This window comes from Somniosus microcephalus, chromosome 17 (genome assembly GCF_052327205.1).
Source record: "Somniosus microcephalus isolate GS21.2 chromosome 17, FLI_Smic_1.0, whole genome shotgun sequence".
In the NCBI taxonomy this organism is placed as follows: Eukaryota; Metazoa; Chordata; class Chondrichthyes; order Squaliformes; family Somniosidae; genus Somniosus; species Somniosus microcephalus.
The window spans coordinates 806,878-813,584 of NC_141003.1; positions in this window are offsets into that span (position 1 = coordinate 806,878).

Below are 6,707 nucleotides of genomic sequence, written 5' to 3' on the forward strand. Positions count from 1 at the left end.
GCCAGTTCATTAAATATATTCAAGAAAGAGTTGGATATATTTCTTAAAGCTAAAGGGATCAAGGGATATGGGGAGAAGGCAGTGACAGGGTACTGAATTTGAATGATCAGCCATGATCGCATTGAATGGCGGAGCAGGCTCGAGGGGCCGAATGGCCTACTCCTGCTCCTATCTTCTATGTTTCTTTCTTGAAATAGTGCCGTGGGATCTTTGACATCCACCTGAGAGAGCAGACAGGACCTCAGTTTAATGTCTCATCCAAAAGACGGCACCTCCGACAGTGCAGCACTCCCACAGCACTGACTGGAGTGTCAGCCTGGATTTTGGTGCTCAAGTCTCTGGAGTGGGACTTGAACCCACAACCTTCTGACTCAGAGGCGAGACTGCTACCCACTTTTTTTTAATAAATATACTTTATTGAACATGAAGAAGATTTACAACATCTTGATCATTTCACTGTATGATACAAATCAATTCCGCCACCACATTTTAACATCAAAACCTGAAGTTTAATTTGTCTCCTGTAACATATATTAATCAATTGTACTTTAAAAATTGGTTGTAAAATACGATCCTTAAATTCCTTTCTGAATAAAACATCCAAAGAGCCTTATAATGATCTTTTAGCTTATATTTACAATACTCTTTTAGATTGATTCTCCTCCCCTTAAGAAACAGAGCATTCCTTCTTTGCACAATCACGAATCTAGTCAAACTGAACATTAAATTAATTGCCACTCCGCTAGACTCTGGCAGACTCTCCTGCAATCCCCATCTCAAAATTGAGTCCCACGGGATTCCCATTCTCGCTCTTCGGTCCCCACCCAGCAAAAAAGCTTCACACAACTGTCGAACATAGTACTTAAAGTCATTTAACTGCGGACATAACACCAGTAAATGGGACAGAGTCTCATCCTGTGTCCCACACATTGGGCAAGTTGCCGCCTCCACTCGTCCAATCTTGCACAAGACTGTCATGGTAAAAATCCGGTTATGAGCCAATTTGAAATCCAGTTCAATCCATTCTGGGCATTTAAAATTCGCCCACACTCCCTTCCAAATCCTGTTGAAGTCCAGCTGTGGGTATATGCACTGCCAAAACTCCTGACCAGCAGGTGTCTTGAATCTCCATTCTCTGAATACCTCATAGAAATCTCGAGTATTACAGTTGTCAAATTGGACTAACTCTCCCCCTTTCTCCAGTACAAAGCTTGGAAAAGCAGGACGCATTTTACTTCCTTTGGAGTTTTCCACATTTATTTCTTCCATCCAATCCTGTGGCATTGCCCTCACAATCTTCTCATACATGATTCCTATTGCTTTTCCTTCTACCTCCTGATCCTCCTCCCACACCATGTCCCTCACTATCGCTTCTGGCAACCAACCTGGAATCACCTCGTATAATACATCTTTCACCGATATAATCCCAGCTTTTATAAAAGCTTGATTAAATAAAACCTCTCCTTCGATGTTGACCCACCTGTTCAAAAATAAGGGCTGTTCTAAAAATTCCTCAGCCCCCTTGGGCATAAACCGCACACTTTTTAAAAATTGAGCCCAAGTCTCGACAACCCCCTTATAAAATCTAAGGAGAAGCTTAATCGATTTCAAAAACATATTATTGTATTCCATATACAATATGCCCTGCCCTCCTATCCCACTTTGTTTTAAAAAATGCTCAAAACAACTCTTCCAAAAACTTGAATTTGACTCCTGAAGAAATCTCTTCACCCATTTGATTCTAAAGGATTTTTTCTTCAAATCAATATCTGGGAAGTTGAGTCCTCCCTGATTTCTCCGTCCAATGATGGTATTGTAGGCCACCAAGGCTGGTTTCCCTTCCCATAAAAACCTCACACAAGCCTCTCGGATGGACTTTTCTGCCCACTCAGGAATATCCTCCACCGTCAATAAGTACCATAGCTTAGATAGCAGGAGAGCAGACACCACTGTCACTCTTCCTTGCACTTTCAACCACCTTCTTTCCCATCTTCCCAAAATCTTTTTAATTTTCATAACCTTCGGTTCCCAATTTAATTGATCCACTTCTTCCCTGTCTTTCTTGCACCCCATATGCACCCCCAGAACTTCCAAAACCTCCACCACCTTAAAGGGACATACCCCCAACCATTCCCCCCTACCCCTCCCTGCAACCAGGCATTGGGACTTACTATAATTCACTCTGGCACCTGAAGCTCTACAATATTCCTCCACTACCTCCATAGCTTTTCTCACTGACTCCCCATTTCTCAATGTTAAGGTTGTGTCATCTGCATATTGGTGTATCACCGAAACCAGCCTGGAACTGGGTACCACAATCCCACCTACTCCTTGTTTCTTTCGCATCATGTAACCTAATGGTTCTGCTACCAATGTGTACAACAATGGGGACAGGGGACAACCCTGCCTCACAGATCTCTGTATCGGAAAATACTTGGATAAAAAACCATTACATTTAACACAGCTAAATATGTTTGAATCAAAAATCCTTATCCACTGAATGAAATTTTCCTTGAAACCAAATGCTTCCAAAACCTTCAATAAAAACTCATGAGAGACCCTATCAAAGGCTTTCTCTTGATCTATCTTTAATACATAAGCCTCCCTCCCACTCTCTTCCATGAGTTCTATTGCATCTCGGATTGAGACCACAGAATCCGCAATGTCCCGGCCTATGACTCCATAGGACTGAGAGGGCCAAACTATCTCCGGTAACACCTCCTTCAAACGGTTTGCCATAACCCTCGCCAAGATCTTATAATCCACATTTAATAGTGTGATGGGCCTCCAATTCTTCAGATCCCGTCTATCCCCTTTATTTTTATAAGCTAAGCTTATGATACCTCTCCTCATAGATGGGGCCAGGCCTCCCTCAATTTCAATTTCCTTAAAAACTCCTAAGAGCAATGGACTTAAAATCTCGAAAAATTCCTTATAAAATTCTGCACTTAGTCCATCGGACCCTGGGCTTTTCCCCCCCCCTTCATTCCACTTATTGCTACTTTTATTTCTGCTAATCCTACTTCTTTATCACACATGCCTCTCTCATCCTCCTTCAAACCCTTTTCAATAAAAGCAGTAACCCTCTCCATCTCCAAATTGGAAATGTCTTCTTTTGTATATAGCTCTTGATAAAAGCTGCTAGCTGCCTCCAAAATCTCCCCACTTTCATGAATAATCCTCTCCCCCACCTTCAATTCCTCAATTAACGATAATCTCTGTCGCCGCTTCTCTTGCTCTAGAAAATATCTAGTGCATCTTTCGCCCTCCAATGCATCTCTAGCCTTTGCACGGAGAATGGCCCCCTTGCATTTTTCCGCTTGCAGCAATTCCCATTCTTCCTTTAGCACCCGTAACTTAGTCTCAGCTCCCTTATCCCCTCCATCCATTGCTTTACAGACATCCATAAACCTTTTGTTTAAATTCTCTTCTCGATACCGGTTAGCTGCCGCCCTCTTTTTCCCATAACGCACCGAAATTTTTTTAACCTCGTATTTAAAATTGTCCCACCAAACTCTTCTTTCTTTCAAGAACAAAAGTTCCCTCTGAGCATTCCTTATTATATTTAAAATCCCTTCTTTATAAGCACTTTCCTTCAGGTATTGATTGTTTAAAATCCACACCCCTGAACCGATCTTAACTCTGCTTTTCCTAATTCTAAGAACCAAAACCGAGTGATCACTAAAAAATACTTTTTTATAAAAAATCTCCATCACCTCCAAACTTAACCCTTCTCGCATTAGCACAAAATCTATTCGGCTCTGTTTTAAAACCTCACCCACCCAACCTGCTCTGGAGAACTCCCTTTTTATGGGGTTCCGGTCCCTCCATAAGTCTCTCAAATTTAAATTTGCCATCATTTTTATAATCATCCCTCTGGAGTTATCATCCTTAAAGGTCATCTGGGCTGAAATGTCCATCCAAGATAAAAATACATTAAAATCCCCCACTATACAAGGATTTTCCACCTCTGCCACTTTAGTGAATAACCCCCGAAAAAACGCGATGCTTCCCATGGTCGTTCGGTGCATAGATATTAAAAAGATCACAGTTAAAACCTTCCAATTTTACCCTTAGCTGTAAAAATCTTCCCTCAGTGTCCTTGTCCACCAAGGCAACATTCTCTTCTATGGACGGACTCACCAAAACAGCCACCCCTCTACGGTTGTTGTTCGCACAACTTGCAAACACCTCTCCCTTCCAAACCTTCTGAACTCTTTCCAGAATATCTTCATCCCAAAAGGTTTCTTGCAGAAACAAGTCCGTGCCTTTAAAACCCTGCAACAACTGCTGCAATTTCTTCTCACCCCTCAGACCGTTCACATCGATCGAGACCAATGTAATCATGGCTCCAAAGAAGGGAAGTGTGCCCAATAATCTCCCCATCATTTAATCTCTGGCTCTTCCCTCCTCTCATGCTCCTTCTCAACTTTTCGCCCAGCTGTTGCTTTTTCCTGCAGCCTCCGGCTCTTTTTCCCCTCCTGTTTGACCCCTCCCTGCTGTTTCAGCCACTTCCTTGCCTTAACTTTGGGCCCAGGAGCTGCCCTTTCTCCCTCCTTCTGCCCCTCACTAACCTTTCCCTTTCCACATGATGCCACCCCACCCCCCGACTTCCATGTCTCTGTCCCCCTCTAATTCCTCACACTCAAGCTCTTCTGCAACCCCCTGTGCCTGCTCCCCGTCAGATACATAATCCTGCTCACCGTCAGATACTTCATCTCCCAGTGAGAGTCTTCCTGCTATCGCAGTTTCTCCCACTGTGCCGCCTCCTTCGACCACATCTCTACTTCTGACCCTTGCACCTTGTTCCCTCACTCCATGGGGCAATGGCTCACCTAGATTGTTCTCTTCTAACGTCTCCATCTCGCCGATCCCATTCTGCTGTCCCTTTAAGGCCTCTGCCTCCTGCACTCTCTCCCCACCCTGCCCCCTCCTGCCCACCAAAATATCCAACTCCGCTCCTTTCCCCGGAGCACTCACATCCACCACACACCCCACTCCCGCCTCCCCTCCCCCCGCCGACACCAGACTCCCCAGGGGGAGCCGAACTGCACAAAGACTCGAGTCTGCACTCGACCCTTGCTGCCCGCTGTTGTCTTTGTTCCCCTCCATAGCAGTCGCCTTGTTTTCCGCCAATTCCAACTCCATCTCCGCTCTGCCAACCTCTGCCTCCTCCTGTGCTCCTTTTTCCTTCATTTTACCGGCTGTGTCCTCCGACTGCACCGCACCTCCGGCCGTTCCACACTCCTCTCCTGCTCCTTCTCCCATCTCATCGCTCATTTCGCTCCCTTCCGCCACACACTCACAGCGGGCGGGGCCTTTACGACACACCCCACAGCTCGCTGCCTTGCCGCTCCGTGCGATATGTCCCGACTCACCACAATTGTAGCAATACAAATCAGGGCAATGTCTCACGAGATGATCATGTCCCAAACAATAGTAACATACTTTTACTTGATTGTCGTGCAGCACCCGAAAGTATTGTACTCCCTCCAGAGTCTCGAACTTCATACTATAAGGCAAAGACCTTACCCCCTCCGGGAATCGCACCTTGACATACCGGGTTCCGTCTGCCACCCTTGTTCCCGGATAGTACCTCCTTTTGATTTCGGAACAGATTTTAATATCGCACGACTCCAATTTCTTGCTCAGCACTTCGTCCTCGATGTACACAGGCAAGTTCAAAAATGAAACCACCACCTCCTCAGAATACAGCAGGGTCACTTCCAAAAATTTCTCCCCAACTTTCAGACTGAGCAGCAGTCTCTCAACCTCCTCACGGCCACTCACCGTCACCTCAAATCCCACACTCGGTTTTGGACGGCATGCAAAACAGCTTCCTTCACCACAGTCCTCCTGAACCGCCTGGATTATATCCCAGGCTCGAATCTTCCTGTCTTCACATTGTACTACGACGGTATTTTCTTTACCGAACCTTCTGAGGTCCCGGCCCAAATCTTTGGGCCTTTTTGTTCCCCTACCCACCACAGTTTCTTCCCGCATCAAATTCCTCTCGAGAACATTGCCCTCCGAGGGGCCCGGCCCTCCGGACCCCTCAGCAGCTATCTGGCTGTTCTTTGTGGGCCAGAAAGGCCCCAAAACCTGCAAACCACACCCCAAAACCCTCCACCAACTTTTTCCAAAACTTCCTCCAACACCCAGCTGCAATTAGGCAACCAGTCACACCTGGCTCACTCCTAGCACCTCCCACCTAGAGAGTGCTAGCCACTGAGCCACAGCTGACACAAGGGAGAGAAGACAAGAAAAGATTAGTGGGTAATGTAAAAGGGAACCCAAAAATCTTTTATAAACATATGAAAAGTAAAAGGACAGTTAAAGGAATGGTGGGGCCGATTAGGGACCAAATAGGAGCTCATCATACGGAGGCAGATGGTGTGGCTGAGGTACTGAATGCGTACTTAGCATCTGTCTTCACAAAAGAAGAGGATGAAGTTAATGTCGCAGTAGAGTTGGGGGGAGTAGAGAAATTGGATAAAAATGGATAGAAAGGAGGTGCTAAATAGGTTGTCATCACTCAAAGTTAACAAGTCACCCAGTCCAGGTGGATGCATCCTAGATTGCAGAGGGAAGCTAGGGTGGAGATAGCAGAAGCTCCAATCTTTCAATCTCCCTCAGATATATGGGAGTGCTGACAGAGGACTGGAGGATTGCAAATGTTACACCCTGTTTAAAAAAAGGGGAGAGGG